General features: G+C 37.1%; 1 non-coding gene across 1 annotated transcript; it reads left to right on the top strand.

Moving 5' to 3' along the window:
• The first annotated feature begins 17,056 nt into the window (after positions 1 to 17,056).
• Trnaq-cug (transfer RNA glutamine (anticodon CUG)) lies at positions 17,057 to 17,129 on the top strand. Its single transcript has one exon. It is a non-coding gene; the product is annotated as a tRNA-Gln (tRNA).
• The last annotated feature ends 1,346 nt before the right edge of the window (positions 17,130 to 18,475 follow it).

The raw sequence follows: 18,475 nt of genomic DNA, 5'->3' as shown, positions 1-18,475 counted from the left end.
AATAAAAGTTGCTCTATCCCAACTTGTATCTCATCTAAATTCAAACAGTCTTTTAAGCAATGTACAGTATGCATATCGCCCCTGCCACAGTACTGAAACTATTCTTCTAAAAGTTGTTAATGACATTCTCTCTGCTTTGGATTGCGGAAAGATTACATTCCTCACCCTCCTTGGTTTGACTGCAGCATTTGACACAATAGACCATGATATATTACTTCACCGCTTCCAACATGTATTTGGCATTCATGATACAGCCTTATTGTGGTTCAAGTCCAACTTGGTCAACAGGACAGATTCTGTCCGCAAATGGAATACAGCCCAGTTACTCTATGCTGTGGTGTTCCACGGGGGGGGGGGGGGGGGCTTTTCTTGGACCTGTTCTCTTTATTATATACACTCAGCCGCTCTCAAGTGTCATAGATCATCATCTAGTGTCTCACCAATTGTACGCTGATGACACCCAAATATACAAATCTACCGCCCAACTTAAGTTGATGCTAGTATTCCAAGGTGTAGAGAGGTGCATTTCTGATGTGAAATCATGGATGACATGTAACAAGCTGCAGATGAATGATGATAAAACTGAAGCCATTCTGATCACAACACAAAGACATTATCATTCACATATTTTATCTCAAACAATAAATATCAGCAACACCAACATTAAATTCACACAGTCAGTAAGAAACCTAGGTGTTACCTTCGAAAGTACTCCCACACTGCACCAACATGGTATGAACATATGCAAGGCTGCATATCTTGAGCTGAGACGCATCAGCTCCATTCGCAAATATCTTTCAGATGATGCCACTAAAACACTTGTGTGTTCATTAGTACTTTCAAGACTGGACTATTGTAACTCAATTCTGCCTTGTTCGTCTCAATATCTACTCATGAAATTTCAAAACGTTCAAAACGCAGCTGTTCGGATCATACTGAGAGTACCACGATCAGAGCACACCTTCCCGCTGCTCTGTACCCTACACTGGCTATCCATTCGAACCAGAATCAAATAAAATTTGTTCTCTGTGCTACGTTTCACTGACGGACTCCAGTCCAACATACCTGTCCGACCTCACCCATGTATATTGTCATGTTTACCCCGACCCAGATTAGCCCAGTTTGAAACATGTATAATCAAGGTAATTCTGACGGGTCATTGTTTGATGTCGAACATTGCCGAAGGCTAGCACTAATCCGTTACGTAAGATTGTTGTGGCTAGAATCGAAGGACCGGACATTGGAGTTGCGAAGTCACAGACAGCCAATTATCACCTAGGTGTCGAAATGTTTCCAAGAACTAAAGAAATTGCATGAAGAAGTGGGAGTGTCCTAACTTCTTTCCCCTGCAAACAGACAGACAGGTTGAACTGGCCGCTAAGACGATTGGACAGGGGCACAGCGCCACCCAATCAGAATCGAGATGGGGGGAGACCTTGATTTGGGTAGAATGATATCCCTGCGTTTTCCGGCAAAAGTTAGTTCGCTGAGAGAAATTACCCAGAGAAGAGGTTAGCGTAACTCCGAATAGCCATTCGTTATTGGCGGGAAAATCTTAGAGCGGGATTTTCTAAGTACAGGAAGCTTCAAAAGGAAGCTTTGAGGGACAGACCAGTTAAAGTTTGGTCCCGTAGTCTCAGATAGAGAGACGGAGGAAAGGAGGGAAGGAGAAGAAAGGTGAAGTTGAAGTCTGGGAGCGGAATTGGAGGAGGAGATAATAGAGAGGGAAAGGAGAAGAAAGGAGAAGTTGAAGTCTGGAGCGAAGCTGGAGGAGATAGTGGAGAGGAAACAGAGACAAAGAAGGAGTTAGAGGAACGGAAAGAAGGAAGAATCAGCGGGGAGAAATAGATGAGTAGATGCAAGGACAGGGGGAAAATCGAACTCACACTGTAAATCACGGGATGAATTAGGCTGTCACTTGGTCGAGGGAAAGACGAGTGATTGGAAGTTATCGTTTTTAAATTATCACATTTATTAAATTGTTATTGATTGAATTTCATCTTCGTGTTGTCTATAATTTAACCGTCGGCATTGCTGACTGGGGACTCAGAGCTGTAAATCTACATCATCACTAATTTAACTTTCTAACCTAACGAGCCAGGGTGGAACTTTCAATTTAATTTAATTAAATTATATTGGGAGAACCCCACCCCAATACGACAGAACGTCACATATATACACCGGCAAGTTATATGTACGCTCCTCTTCTGACAATCATATACTCATTATTCCCACTATGAAAACCAAGTCATACGGATAACGTTCTTTTGCATACCAGATCCCAGCAACGTGGAACGAATTGTCTACTGAACTTAGACACAAAGACACTGAGTCCATTCAAGATTGCTCTTTAAAAGCACCTATTTCGACTGCAAGAACAAACTTAAAGACCTACTAATGTTTCCTACCTTAAATATTTTCAGCATGTTTTATGTTTTCTAATTTCATGGTGATTTTTGTAATCATATCATTATATATGTTTTGTGTTTTAGGTGTTGACTAATGTTGACAAGCGCTTAGAGCTTCCGAAGATTAGACTTTATACAAGGTCCTCGTTATTATTATTGTGGGTCCATCTTCTGGACAAAGTCGTTGTCAGTTTCCCCATTGTGGGCTCATCTTCTGGATAAAATGATGTCAGTTTCCCCATTGTGAGCCCATCTTCTGGATAAAATCTATGTCAGTTTCCCCATTGTGGGCCCATCTTCACTACAAGTAGATGTCAGTTTCCCCGTTGTGGGTCGATCATGTGAACAAAGTAGAGTTCAGTTCTCTCTGTGATATTTCCATTTTTGAGCGATTTCTTTGATGTTGGATTTGGTTTTGTGAATAATGACTACATAATACGACCACGTGTAATCATTATTACCCAGAAGAAAGAAACAGGTAAACAAGAAAAAAAACAGAGAGATATTATAACAATAGACTAAATCATTATTATATCGAATATTGTATTGAACATACAAAAAAATCAACGATCAAAGAAAGAAACAAAGAAGCAGGTAAACAATTACGCATAGCAAGTCATACAGGCATTTTTGACTTGCAATAGATAAGTCATTTCTCGTTTATAAAATACACGTTTGTGAAAGATAAAAGTAAAAGGGAAATAAACTACCGGTAGTTTTTTATGTACCTGTATGTGTGTGTGTGTATGTGTGTGTAACCAAGTGAATCGTAGGGTACTTGACGGAAAATACATCACTAGTTCATATTTACGTGTATTGATTTATTTTTTACTTGACAACGTACTCGTATTATGTCATTTAGCATTCACCATTACTTACGTAAATGGGTAAGTGCTCGTCTTGTGTGCAGAGCAAATACTCCCATATAGTGATTCCCCACTCTGTAAATTAAATCTTGGCATATTTTCTCCTTGAACAGGTAAAATGACCTTCGATGGCACGTAAGATATTACTATAGCTGATGTCCCAGTCATGTGATTCGAAATATGTTATCACAAGCACACACACACACACACACACACACACAAACAAACATACATACATACATACATACATACATACATACATACATACATACATACATACACACACACACATACATACATACATACATACATACATACATACATACATACATACATACATACATACACAGCTCCGGTGGCCTAGTGGTTAGAGCGTCCGCCTCGGATGCGGGAGGTCTAGGGTTCGATCCCCGGCCGAGTCATACCAGATACTTACAAAAATAATAATAATAACAGCTGCCTCGCTTGGCGCTCAGCATGAAGAGGTTAGTGTTATGACTGGTCGGCCTGGTGTCAGGATAATGTGACTGGGTGAGATATCACGCTACATGTCTGCGGCATAATGTCCCAATGCTAGACATCACTATAAACTGTCGCACTGCAGACATCGTAGCGATATAAATGAAACATTGTTTTAAAAAATTGTTAAAGCTACGTTAAATATCCAAATCACACACACACACACACACACTTTTGATGTTATATCTATCCACTCACACCGGGCAATAAAATCGAGGGAGTTCGTCCTCTAATTAACCACCCTATTTTACCAGAAGGATGATCGTTATAAATAGTATATCAAAGTGGATGTTGTTAATGCAAATAAAAAATATACACCTTCCATGCATATATTTAGTAAATGGCGTCACCGGGCATTTATTTGGATATTGCAACATACAACTTGAAACAATTGGAAGGATCGTTTTCAATTTAGATTCCGTCTTCCAACAGTTCTGTTCTGGACAATATCTATCCAAAGTCCTACGAATATTTTCTCATAGATTTCAATATCAACCTAATACATAAATATTATCTCTGCCAAACATGGGCAATAGTGTCTGGAACGGAATCTGCATGAAATATATCCTAGACAGACCGATTCAAGGATCGAACAAGACTCACTTTTCACATGGGAAGCTATGCACACTTCAGAATTCAACAGCATCGTTTGACCTCCAGCAAATGAACGTCATGTTCCAACATTTGCTTACTGGAGAGCCCTTAGCTATCAAGAATGTAGATATATGAACACTCATTCTCGGAATACATTTAAAATTCTTGTTTTATTAAATCCTGATAAACTTATAAAGCTAGATTCACGTAGTATTCAACACGGATTGAACTATTTTGAACCCATACTATTACGAAAATGTTCGATAATGTACGTCAATTACAAGCCTGATATAACTTATCTGATATCGTTTTGGTTAGCTGAGCACAAGAAGGTCTAAATGTGCCGGGGTTGCTATGCCAACATTTGCATACATTGGTCTTAGATGATATTGGGCCAGATATAAACAATTCTGTTAAAGACCAACAATTCCCATATCAGAAAAGGAGTTTTGCAGCAATTGTACAATAATAGTGTCTCCTTAAATGTTTCTCCTGTGTGATTCACTAAATAAGTGAATTCTGATTAGTGTAGTACATTGAAGATTCTCTTATTTAGTACACTTTCTTTTCACTAATTTTCTATCAAGTCATTTTAACCCTCACTGTGACGGATTGTAAGAAAAATAGTTTGTATTGAGATCTAATGACTTTCAGGCAATAGAACAATAACTTAAGGCAAATAACCTGACGGCTTTAAAAAGAGGACGAATAAGTCTATGTCGAACACACTTAAAAAATTGGATTGGGAGGGGTTCAGCTGCTTCAAAAAATTTCCGTTCAATCTTGATCATATTTTGTATTCTGTTTTTAGTCATTTGTACGCCGGATTATTCAATCATTTTCATTGGCGGACAACGCAGCTATTTTCATTATGTGATGGTTGTCTGCCAGCATCCTTAGCGAGTACAACAGTTTTTATTTCTATGGACCCATCTTTTCCCTGAAATTATTTCAGAGGCTGTAACTTAACAAACACTATTCCTAATAAGGTTTGGGGAAAATGAATGCAAATCGAGTCATCGTTGTTATTTTGCATACCCCAAGAATTTCAGTTTAGTTGGAATCTGTTTGGAAAACATCACGCTGTATACATAAACTTTACGATTTCATATAACATTATTTGCTTTACACACAACGAAATATAATTCAATGAACAAGTGTACAATCAGGAGCAGGCACTCGACATTAATCGATTAGTCAAGTCAATAATTGTTTATGACTATATCAAATATATCTATTGAATGAATCAATCACTCTAAGTTGAAGGGTTTACGAAGAAACCAAATGACATAAACAGGAACTAAGAAATTTCATCGTGATAGAATACATAAGAAACAGAATGTTTACTATGTCCACCGTAATACGAGCTCATTGTGTGTTAAATATGGCCTTTTTAGGTGTTTGGTCGATACGAGAATATTTAATATACACTGGCTGATAAAACATCTGGTTCAAACTATTTTCCCACTCCGATGACCTAGTAGTTTGAGCGTCCGCCTCGGAAGCAGGAGGTCGCGGGTTGGAACCCCAGCCGAGTCATATCAAAGACTTATAAAAATTGTACTAGCAGTTACCTCGCTAGGCACTCAGCACTAAGAGGTTAGTAATAGGGCTGGTCGGCCTGGTGTCGGGATAATGTGACTGAGTAGGACATGAGGCCACGTGTATGCGGCATGATGCCTCAGTTCTAGACATAACTCTAAATTGTCACACTGCGGACATCGTAGCGATATGAATGGAAAGTTGTTAAAGCTACTTTAAAAATCCAAAACACACACACACACACACACAAAATGATTAGAGGATGACAAGGTATCTCCCACAATATATGCATTAGTTGTGACACTCATATTCTATATTTAGTGATGATACAGCCGCTATCGTGTTTCGTTATTTTTTGAGCCACACGTGTTACGTACAAAACGAATTGCCTACTAGATCGCTCGAAAAATGCTACGTAGATAAAGCCTTCATAGTGAGTGAATATTTTTCATACGATGTATTTCACACTCGTGTCGAGCGTATTGTGTCATTTAATCCTTAGAGTAAGTTCGATACGTACATTAATTATGACACTAGTATTGACAAGTAGCATGCACCGTAAGTTTGGTTTTGGCGGGCAAAACGAACAGCAAGAACAAAAACTTTGGAAACTCGATATGACGCCTTGCTTATATAACATACGCAAATTGTATTATTTCTGACTTAATACATGGACCTTATCTCGGCCCATTCATCTTGAATCGGTATTCGGACGAACAAATCTTGCTTCATACATGCTAACTCCACATTTATTTTTGATTTTCCTTCTCATGCCAGTAAATCATTCATACTTATAGAAGCAAACTAAAGAATGTATGTAATAAACGCCATTGAAAACATATTTACTCTTCAGCTGGTATTGGATATACAATTTACATGCTTGTTAAGTTCTTGGTGCCGATTTTCCCACTATCGTTTATACACACGTGTCCCGTCTGTTAATATTGGTTATAATTTCATGGCTACCATCGTTAGAATCTGATAATATTTGGACAACTGTGACCATAAACACGGCTTGGCTTTAATCATTACATATGTCTTGATACCATTGGTTGAGCTGAACTCTAAATATCAATCGGTTTTCTTTGTCTATTACCAAGACCCCCAAAACAGCCGACCAACGAATAAAAGGTGAAACCATTTTCAGATCGCATAGTCAGCTACACACTCCATAGGTAAAGCTGTTGAGCAAGCAACCAGATCTTGAGTGTCAAGCAACCATGGACGTTTTTTATTACTGAGATTGTTTATATATTTATACAATTGAGGCGAATGGTGAGACGTTCAGAAACAAAATATTTTCTTTTCTTTATTCATGATGTTCAGCATTATCAAATAAATCTGGAAAACAAACAAGTAATAAAACATAGTTGAGGTATGATATTGATTGGCAATGATGTACGCATATTTTCTCTGTTCCAGTCGCTCTTAAGTAACCTTTTTGCTATTTAATACATCTAGATTATATATAAATCTCATCATGTCCATACATTATCAAACAAGCGGTTCGTCTTGAACTCAGTGTTGGATGTTGTACGCAAGCAGGATTTGCTAATGAAATAACTATCACGACATGGCGCTCTCTGAATGCTCCATGGAAACACCATAGTTACGGAGAGCCTTCATTTGTAGCAATCAGTGCCAAATAGGTAAAGTCATCACCATATGTTTAGAGGCATTAGCGAAGAATATTATTTATGTATTTTGATCTCCATCATTCATCCTTTCTTTCAAGCTTTGTTTAGAATTTTTTTAGGACTTTGTGTCCTATTTTGATAGACACTATTTGTATCAAATGAAATATAGACGCCTTCGTTATTGACGTTATTACAAAAAATGCATACGTGAGTGCATCCGCTTTTGGTTTCGTTCATGGGTTAAGATTTTCATTTTACACTTCCGAATTATCTCTTTGTGTTATAAAACGTCCAGATTATAAAGGAATTGCATGAATTACATACGCAGAGGATCTTAAAATGGAATGGTAAACATGATGAACCTTGTAGAGAAAATGTAAAGGTCTCGTAGACTTCCTTAGGTTGGGGTGGGGTGCTCCCAGTATTATCTTTTATCATTACAGAAGACCCATCCTGGCTGGTTTTTGTTAGAAATTGAAGTAGTGATAGAGATGCAAAGCTCCGAGCCCCCAGTCAGCGATGCCGACAGTTAAATTACTGAATACACAAAAGGTGAAATTCAAATAAACAACAAATTTAATGCCATTCAATAACAGATAGTCCTTCCTCAAATGAAATTCAGTATTCAAAACTCTATCACTCATCTTTCACTCGACCAAGTGACGGCCTATTTCATCATCTGACTTAGTGTGATAGATTTTCATCCTTTCCTGTGTTTCTACTCATCTGTTGTATTTCTTGACAGTCCAACAACCACGTCCTTCACCCTTCCACTTCCTCCACTTCCGTTCTCTCCTTTTCTTGTCTCCCAGAGACTAGGGACCAACTGTACCAGGGTATTTCCCTTCTTTGTCTCCTACAGCTCCTCATGTCCCTAAAAGCTTCCTGTCCGAACACACACAAGGACATTAGTATATTCCTCTAGCTATCTAGTCTCACACTAACAACAATATATCATCAGATAAGCCATTACCTTCTTTGGTCACGCATTCGTGCACATCGAAATACCCATACTTTCTGGTATGGTCAACACGGTATCAACTGCTTATCGTGCATATATCAGTAGATTTCATCACATCGGTATATATAGATTCTCAGTCTTATTGTACAGAACAATATCACATAATCAGACGCATTTCTGTACATTACACTTCTACAAAGTGTACACAGATATCCACATATCCATGCACTGATATATCCTTACACATTATACTCCTACAAAGTATACACAAATAGTCAAATACCCCTATTAACTAATGTTGCACACTGCAACCATTATACAAAGTTATAATTCAATTCAACATTTGCAAATCAAATATCACATGAATAAATGCACGAGGTTACTACGAAGTAACCAAATAGCGAATTACAGTATTAATTCTTTACATAAACACTGCTCATATCTCAAAATATGCAGGTAGATCAAACACTACAAATGAATCAAACCCTACAAATGGTAATTCTACGTACTAACGATTCTAGTAATGAAGTATACATACTGCACATATTTAAAGTACAATTACCTTGCCGTAATAGATTGCGATAATCGAGCAAATGTGTCACTGACCTGTCCGAAGCTCCTTCGTAATTCCCAGAATAACAATGTTTCCCGCCAATTTCGAATGACGTCGGAGTAGCTTATAACTTCCTTACGTAATTCCCACAAGACGGTTTAGCGACTACTGACGTTTCAAGACACTAGATTTAAACTTGCGATTGCAATGGGGGCCACGCCTTGCTCAATTCCGAGTGGATGTCGATTCACCCATGGTCTACATAATTAGCAGACATTGCCCCCTCCCCGGCAATCTGTCAAAGGGGGATTTACGACCCCCACATGATGTTCCTTTGAGTCCAACACGGCAATTCATGCCACTTACCTGTGAATCGCACGCAGCCAAATAAGGCGCCAGTAACAAGTTCCTATGGCCATTTTATATACAACTGGCTTCCCACCCGTCCTTTTGATGTCGGCTTACACTATCGTAACATAAGCCGGCCGGCCAGCTGTGTACACATCGCTTTGACACTGACTGTTCGCAAGGCTGACACTCGCAACATTTATGAAGCGAACTATTAGCCTCAGGATCTAGCATATACAGGTTGCAATCTGGCTATTGTTCCTTACTTATAACGTGACAGGAATGTATACGTTTTGATAGCAGTAATGAGTTTGTTTCTAAAATGGTGTTCATTTGTTACTGAACAATTTATTATATAGAACTTACGCTGTTTTTCCCCCACGCAAAAGCCACGAACACTGCATAATAATAGCGATCGTGTGATACTCCCCATCCCATTTAATTTATATATTCTACACGCACGCACACACACACACACACGCGCGCGCGCACGCACACAGAGAGTGAGAGGGAAAAGGGGATATCAAAATATATGTATCTAGTTGATGGACACATATTTTCTAATTATTTTTTGTTGTACACATTCTACTTATAAGCATAAATGCATTTATGACATTCATGAACGCTTTCTTTAAAAACTGAGATTTGTTTTCACCAAAGTGGTAACAGTCACGACCCATGGCAACCATGTCACACATAGAGCTCTAGTTTAAAAAAAAAATACAAGAACTGAAATGGTTTTAACTCTTAACTGATATGGACTTATTCATGCTGATCAAAGGAAGAAAACTAATTGGGGTAAAAGAAATTATAAATTTATTTATAAAGATCTGATGAAAACCAAAACACAAAGCCAAATGTTAAATATGAAACTTGAACAAGGCAGCATTGGGTTTGCAGTTGGTGTAAACAAAATGGTTCAACTCTTTTGGTTTGGCTTAACTTTGCACAAAAGACTCAAAACTGTTTAGCTTTACTTTTATATTTCTGCATAGAAATATTGTGACAAATCAGGTTTCTTTAAAAAGATTAATTTAAGTGATAATGATAAATGCACATTATGTGAGATGGGAATGGAACAAATTGACCACAAATTCTATGACTGTTCAATTACTGTACACTTTTGGAAATTAATTATTTGTGGAATGAATCCAAACTTATGATCAAAATTTTAAAATTACACGAAACGAAGCCTTAATAGGAAATTAAACTTTTTATTGTTACGTATATCTGATTTGATTCATATTATTTTAATTTTTTATTCTATTAAATGCTATTATAATGGAAATTTATTCACTGGAGATAATATTTTTCCTGATAATCAGTTAACCTGAATCATTCTTTCGTAAATACCAGGTGTTGATCTAAATTCCGACCTTGTTTCAGAATTTGTAGCAACCTTCGTAAACAAGTTCTATTTTATTTTTAAATGATTGGTTTTCGTCAGGGTCATTTTTGGTGTACTGACATAAACACGATCACGTGACACACCACACCCCTTTCAATTTCGCAATTCCGGTTTTTCCCTTACTGCGCATTTGTTAGTTTTAAAAGAGATGCTTTGAGAGAGATTTCTCAGGTTTGGGCTTTTTACACTGATGTCAAGTTATTTTGTTGTAGCCAGATTTTGAGTTGCAATTTTCTTCAGATCCGTTGGATTTCAAAAGGATTAATTCTTTTTTCTCTGGAAATATTTTGAGGAGTGCTCACTACAGAAATTTTGGAAAGACATTGCTTACAAATTTAATTTGGATTTCCAACACCGGAGTGTCATTATTTGTATTTCTACAAGGAATTATAGATAAGCACAGTACTGACTACAGCATACGTCATCGTCATCCATCTTGGATTTTCCATCAGGTTTCGAACTTGAAATTATTAGAACATTTATTACCAGGACTTTTTTGCAATTTAATTCGTGGATTATTCTTGGATTGTTTTTGGATTTGATTCTTGAAACCGTACGTTCTTCTCTTTTTTTTTTCATTTTCATAGAATTCTTCCAGGGAAATAAATTACTTGTTAAATTTTAAAAAGCTTGTTGTTTTCACTCTTTCCGTGTTACTGTTTATTCGAGCCTAAACAAGTGACATTATGATTTTATCAATTTCGTAATTTTGCTTGCAAAAGATGTTTATATACGGAGCACGTTGTGCATCCACAAATTCCAAGTCTCACCTATTATAGACATTGTGTTTTGTCATACAAAAGACTGGAAAAATGTATTACCAAAGTAGCAAATGTTAATTCCTGACAACGTATGTTAAATTAAAAGAAATAAAACTAAACAATCAGAGCATATAAGTGATGAGTTTTGAAAAAAGTGGACCCATTTGTCATCTTTTGATTTGATTTCTTAGTGATTTTTTTTTACTTTCACATCAAGCACACAGGTATTGTAAACACCTTGAGGTTTGTATTAGTGGTTCTTTTTGTATACAATATTTGTGAGTGCATGCGTATGTGTGAATGCATGTGTGTGTGAGTGTGTGGGTGTATTTTAGCTTTAACATTCTCTCAGGCATATCTCTAAAATATCTGCAGTGTGGCAGTTTATAGTTATGGTTAGCACTGTAGCACCATTCCGCAGACATGTAGCATGATGATCCACCAAGTCACATTATCCTGGAACCAGGCCGACCAGTCTTAAAACTAACCTCTTAATGCTGAGCGCCTGGCGAGGCAGCTGTTAGTACCATTTTTATAAGTCTTTGATATGACTCGGCCGGGGATCGAAACCACGACCTCCCACATCGGAGTCGGACTTTTCTGACCACTTGGCCACCGGAGCGGTGAGTTTATGTGGTGTAGTTTTTAAGTAAGGGAACATATGTAAAGATCATGCTGGACAATCATTCTAAAGAAATGCCCGGTACACCTAGAAAGGTGGTGATGTAGATGCAAATGTAAAATCCTGACAATACATGTTCAATTAAAAAAAATAAAACTAATTAATCAGAGCATGTAAATTTAACAAGTAATGAAACAAAATTCTACGTATGGAACTTATAAGGAAATATGATTAATATTGATATTTCCAGCTTGCCAATTTATCCATTGACGGCCTCCTTATTCCCTTCTGACCCGTTGGTCCCGAATCTTGGGTCCCTCACTGTGAGTAAACCAATACCGTCCTCCGTGCCAACGTCACCATCGACAGCACTGTACTGATTCATGTAACCCGACATAATTCTACGAAATCAAAAGCTCTGTAACTGGAGATTGTACCCGTAAAGGTTACTGGTGTATGCATTTTTCAAAACACAATGATATCTGCTTTGGTTGGGCAGAGCCTGCTGTAAGATATTTTGATTTACTGGCTTTTTGTTTTGTTCAGAAAGCCGTCCGTAAAGTGGACAGCACCTTAACATAATTGTATTGTGATAAAACAACGACAGTTTACTTTATAAGAAACCTGGTTATGGTTGAAAATCTACAGCCAGAGAACTTGAGATAATCTGGTTTCTCACTTCAAGCACTTTGCTCATGTAGAAGTGGGTGAATCGAACTCAGTATTTTGAAACAGCTGCAAACAAAACTAAACCACCCTCAGGCAACGTTGTACACTGCAAAGAAAATTTGAGAATATTTTCGTGCACATTTAATACATTGACATTAAGTACAAATAAATACGTGACTATACATATATTATCTATGCTGTACCATTGATAAGCTACTATATGTATGCATTTTTCATTTTTTTAAAACAAGGCTTGCCGATTTCCCTTTTAGTGAAAACCTTATACAACGAGTGGTATTTCAATGATACAGCGTACATACTATACATATTTTTTATTTATATCTCATACAAGTTGACATACTTACCTTTTGATCGGAGTTAAGGTTCATTAAAGGCAGCTGTGTATTGAAGGAGTTATTGAACTCTATACGTCCGTGCCCACAGTGTCAGCTACAAAATACAGTTCTCTCCTTTCTCGGCTATTTACAAACCTCTTTACAAGTTTATCAATTTCTTTCTTTCTCTTTCTTTCTTTCTTTCTTTCTTTCTTTCTTTCTTTTTGGATCTTCTAGTTTCATTCCTATTGATTATAGAAATATAAGACAGATTCATGATTTAAACATGAAAGGAGAGGGTTCCAATGAAAATAGTTAAGCACTACCAACACGGTATTGTTGAACGCTGAACGAGCAGCTAAGCTATTCACTTACCGGCGAGTGTATCTGAAATGAGTGTGGAATATAGAATAAGCAAAATGACGAACCAACAAGAGGTAATCCCAAACAGTTAAATGCATTTACAGTTGATCTATGACATTATTATGCTTTAATTAACAAAACTACCGACCATAAATTTGCATTTATGCTCCATTTTACTCTTTCCCCATTCCATTGGTCAGTTCGTCTGTAAATTTTGTTATCATCAATAGCTCCAGAAACATTTTCGTATGATAACAGCGAAAATCTGCTTCGCTAGTGTTTTTATGTTTTTGTTTTGTTTTGTTTTGTTTTTGGTTTTTCTTGGGTTTTTTTTATTTTCGTTTTGTTTTGTTTTTCGGTATTTTTTTTTTTTTTTTTTTTGTTTGTTTGTTTTTTTGTTTGTTTGTGTTACCTTATTTTCACCCATATCTTGCTACGATAAGAGAGAGAGAGAGAGAGTAGCGCCCTTCGAATTATTTTTTGTGGGGGACAACATGTAGTATTCAGGTATTAAGATTTACAGATGTAGGCCAAAACATGTTTCGAGTCCAAATCCGGGCAAGTGACCGCCCCCACCCCTTTCCCCAGTTCATGTGTGAGGGCGACTGTGAGGAGAATGATGTGGTTTGGGGGTTTGAGGAGAATTAATATAAAGGCATGTTTTTAATTGTAAATCCCTATGTTTCTCTGTTGATCGGTTAACCTGCTGCCTGACCAACCAATGCACGAAGAGAGAGAGACAGACAGACAGACAGAGAGTACTGTATATTGTGAATAATGTAGATAAATCCCATGGCAAGTGTACAACAGATCAAGAAATAGAAAAATGGAAAAAAGAAAGGATTTCGATGAAATTTTGTACCATGTTTACTTCATTTAAGAAACGGGAATTATTAATATTTTTATCATTACGTTGCTAATGATTAATCAAAGAAAACTAATTGATTATGTGCAGAATTTTGTTTAGCTGCAGAAGCAACATATTCCTTACATCTGATGTTCACTTTTCTTCTCCTGGTACGGGACCGCTCCGGTGGCCTAGTGGTTAGAGCGTCCGCCTTGGATGCGGGAGGTCGTGGGTTCGATCCTCGGCCAAGTCACACCAAAGACTTACAAAAATGGTACTAACAGCTGCCTCGATGGGCGTTCAGCATTAAGAGGTTAGTGTTAGGACTGGTCGACCTTGTGTCAGGATAATGTGACTGGGTGGGACATCATGCTACATGTCTGCGACATGATGCCCCAGTGCTAGACACCACTATAAACCGCCACATTGCAGACATCGTAGCGGTATGACTAAAATATTGTTAAAGCTATTGGCGAAACATCAATGTATAAAAGCCTATTTCTTACAATTTAAGAACGGTTATGTATCTACCAATATAATAGACACATTATAAGAATGAGTTTGCATTTGACAATAGAAGACATTCATTTTAAGAACTGGTACGTATTTACTAATATCATAGACTCATTATGTCCGATATGTATGCGAGAATATAATGTACACCTTTCAAGTATGTAGTTAATAATCTGATTAATACACGTGTTAGCACTCGAGATGAAAACTTCAAAGCCTTCCACTTTATACTGATTATTTTGAAATTTGATCACCTACTAGATTTAGTCAACCACTCAATTCGGGGCCAATTGTATCAACTTCGACGAATGGCATTCGACAATATTTATGAAGTGGCCATGACTACAACGATAAATATTTTGGAAAGATCAAATTTGACGCACAAAGAATTAAGATATTGCTACTGTTCTGTTTAAAGCAAATACGACAATATTTATGAAGCTGCCATGATACATTGATAAATATTTTGAAAAGGTAAAATCTGACGCACAACGAATCAGAATATTGCTAAAGCCCTATATATAAAAGACGTCCTCAAAGCAAAACATAAACAAACGAAGACATCTATCTTTTTTAATGTCACTTTCTATTGTTTTAGAAAAACGCCCTTAGAACAGAAAAGAACAAACACTAAAATGTCATGACTAAGATCACAAAAACGTTAATTTTGAGCAAATATGCTCGACAGACAGATAAAGTTGGTATCCTGGCAAACCAGTGCTAGTAACATTTATTTCCTCCTTTAGGAGAATTTTAACATCATTGAGAAATATTAGACATGAGAATGACAAGGACATGACATACAATTATATAAATCACAAGCTCGTACATATACTCATACAATTAAACATATATATTATAAATAATAAACTCGCTCATATATATATATATATATATATATATATATATATATATATATATATATATATATATATATATATATATATATATATATATATATATATATGTGTGTGTGTGTGTGTGTGTGTGTGTGTGTGTGTGTGTAATTACATTCATTATGTGAAATCGTGATTGTGTTTTCTACATTCTAAAGATAAATGGGTCAGTCGTTTATTGTCCAACTACGCATAATGTGTGAGGTATACAATATGATTTTCAAAGATGAGAACTTGAATAAATATTAAATCAAATGTATGTACATATATATAACGACGTAATCAATGATGTGAAGTCTGGTTATATGTGAGGTACCCAGAGGGGTAAGTTTAGGCTAATTCATTCATTCATTAATTCAATTCCTTTTAATCAGTATCTGGAACAACTGTTCGCCTGCGGAAACAATGGATCTCCTTCACCGATCAAAGATTCTAAGCAATGAAAATGTATGTTTTATTTCGCAAAACTACGCAGATTGACATCCATGCAACTAAAAAAAGTAGTAAAACACTTTTTAATTGTTTTCATATTGTAAAACCTAGCTTGCTTCACTAATGTAAATACTCTCTTCTCAACACAAGTATTACTTCCAGATTCATCATGCGAAAGGGACTAAAATAAAGAATACATTTTTTTGTAGGGTTTGATCCCCATGTCATATGTTGAATGGCTTACTTTTAAATATTAAACTGTAATTACCTTTCTTCATAAGACGTGATATAGCATACTGGGTCCATTTTCCTTTTCTATGATAATTATGTTAGGACACAAGCGAAAGATAATAAACTCAAGTGCACAAATAAATTCAATTTAAGGACTTTCAATAGCCTATTTAACCATTCACGAGCTATGGAAATGATTTAGCTGTATCGTTCAAAGGGATCAAAATGTACTTAATATACTCATTTCTGCTGTGAGTCTGCAGTGTCCTCTGGTTTACATTATCTATAGTTTACATTCCAGTTTATACTGAATATGTTTTCATTATTTATAACGACTGAGTGTTCAATAAGGTAGTGAATGTCGAAAACTTTGGCGCTTAGGACTGTAAGTAATAAAAGCAATTAAACTGTACTCATATGCTTATAAACTTCTTGTTAAAAGCAGGTATGTGAAGATCTTCAATTCTTTCTACGTTGTTCATAATAGTCAAAACGGGAGATACAGTTAGCATAAAGTCTTAACTTGTATAAGAATGGGATTAAGAACTACCGCTCCGGTGGCCTAGTGGTTAGAGCGTCCGCCTCTGATGCGGGAGGTCGCGGGTTCGAACCCCGGCCGAGTCATACCAAAGACTTTCAAAAATGGTATTAAAGCTGCATCGCTTGACGCTTAGCATTAAGAGGTTAGTGTTAGCACTGGTCCGCCTCGTGTCAGGATAATGTGACTAGGTGGGACATGATGCTACATGTCTGCGGCATGATGCCCCAGTGCTAGACATCACTATGAACTGTTACACTGTAGACATCGTAGCAATATGACTGAAAAATTGTTAAAACTCCGTCAAAAATCCAAATCACACACACACACACACACACAAGAACTAATTACTTTGCTAATCTACAACGTACAAAAATCACTGTGGTGGATTTAATTAACACGTGTAAGTAGGGGACGGGTTTTACTTGTCTAATCTCTATAATAGTTTCATAGTTTTCGGATGATATTAAGAAGCATCCTCTTCCGCTCTGGTGTATATTTGTAACATACAGTAACAACTATATGCCTTGACTTCTGTCGGAAGAATCGGGAAATTAATGTGTATTGAGAGGAGAGGTTATTACTGAGTTGCAAAGCAAGTGAGTCTGCTACAAAGTTCCATTTTTCGGTAATGTGCGCTGGTCGAGATGCTTCGGGAATTATTTGCACAAGACTACGGGTTTCATTCTCAGTAGGATACGAATTTAATTGAGAGAGAGAGACAGAGAGACAGAGAGAGAAAAGAGAGAGACAGAGAGAAATAGACATATGCAAAGAGAAATATGATTATACAAGTTATAGAATTATAGGGGCCCCGAGTGGATGAGTGGTCTAAAGCGCTCTCCGTTACGGATCACTGCCATCTCACCTCTGTCTGCGTGGGTTCCAGTCTAGGATTCAGCCAATGTGGGTAGGTGAGAAAGCTTACCAGTAGCTTCTCGTGGGTCGGTGGTTCTTCTGTGGTTTTCCCGGGTTCTTCCTCCACCATTAATACTGGCCTCCAATGGCGTTCAACCCCACAACTACAACAACAACAACAAAGAAGTGTATATTCTTTCCCTACTGAAAATCGAACTAGGCACCATCATCGTGTCTGCAGGCACCAACGCCCCAATCAGCTCGACTATGCGCACATCTCCAAACTGAATGGAACTCTCTCTCTCTCTCTCTCTCTCTCTCTCTCTCTCTCTCTCTCTCTCTCTGTGCATTCATGCGTAGCAAACACAATCGCTTGGCGACCAATCAATTATCTATATACACTTTTAAAAGTTCCCCATGAACGCAGAGTTAATTATACGGAGTACAACTATTTCATTATGCTTCATGAGTTAAAAAATTCACCAATGATTTTATACTGTCTCAAATTCAACAGATTTCAAGAAACCAGAATCAGAATGCAATGGACCTATGGCATACAGCTACAGTATCCAGT

This window comes from Sinohyriopsis cumingii, chromosome 12 (assembly GCF_028554795.1).
Source record: "Sinohyriopsis cumingii isolate HCF-2022 chromosome 12, ASM2855479v2, whole genome shotgun sequence".
NCBI classification, from domain to species: Eukaryota; Metazoa; Mollusca; class Bivalvia; order Unionida; family Unionidae; genus Sinohyriopsis; species Sinohyriopsis cumingii.
The sequence above is the reverse complement of the archived record's forward strand: the minus strand, read 5'-3'. Positions and strand labels throughout refer to the sequence as shown.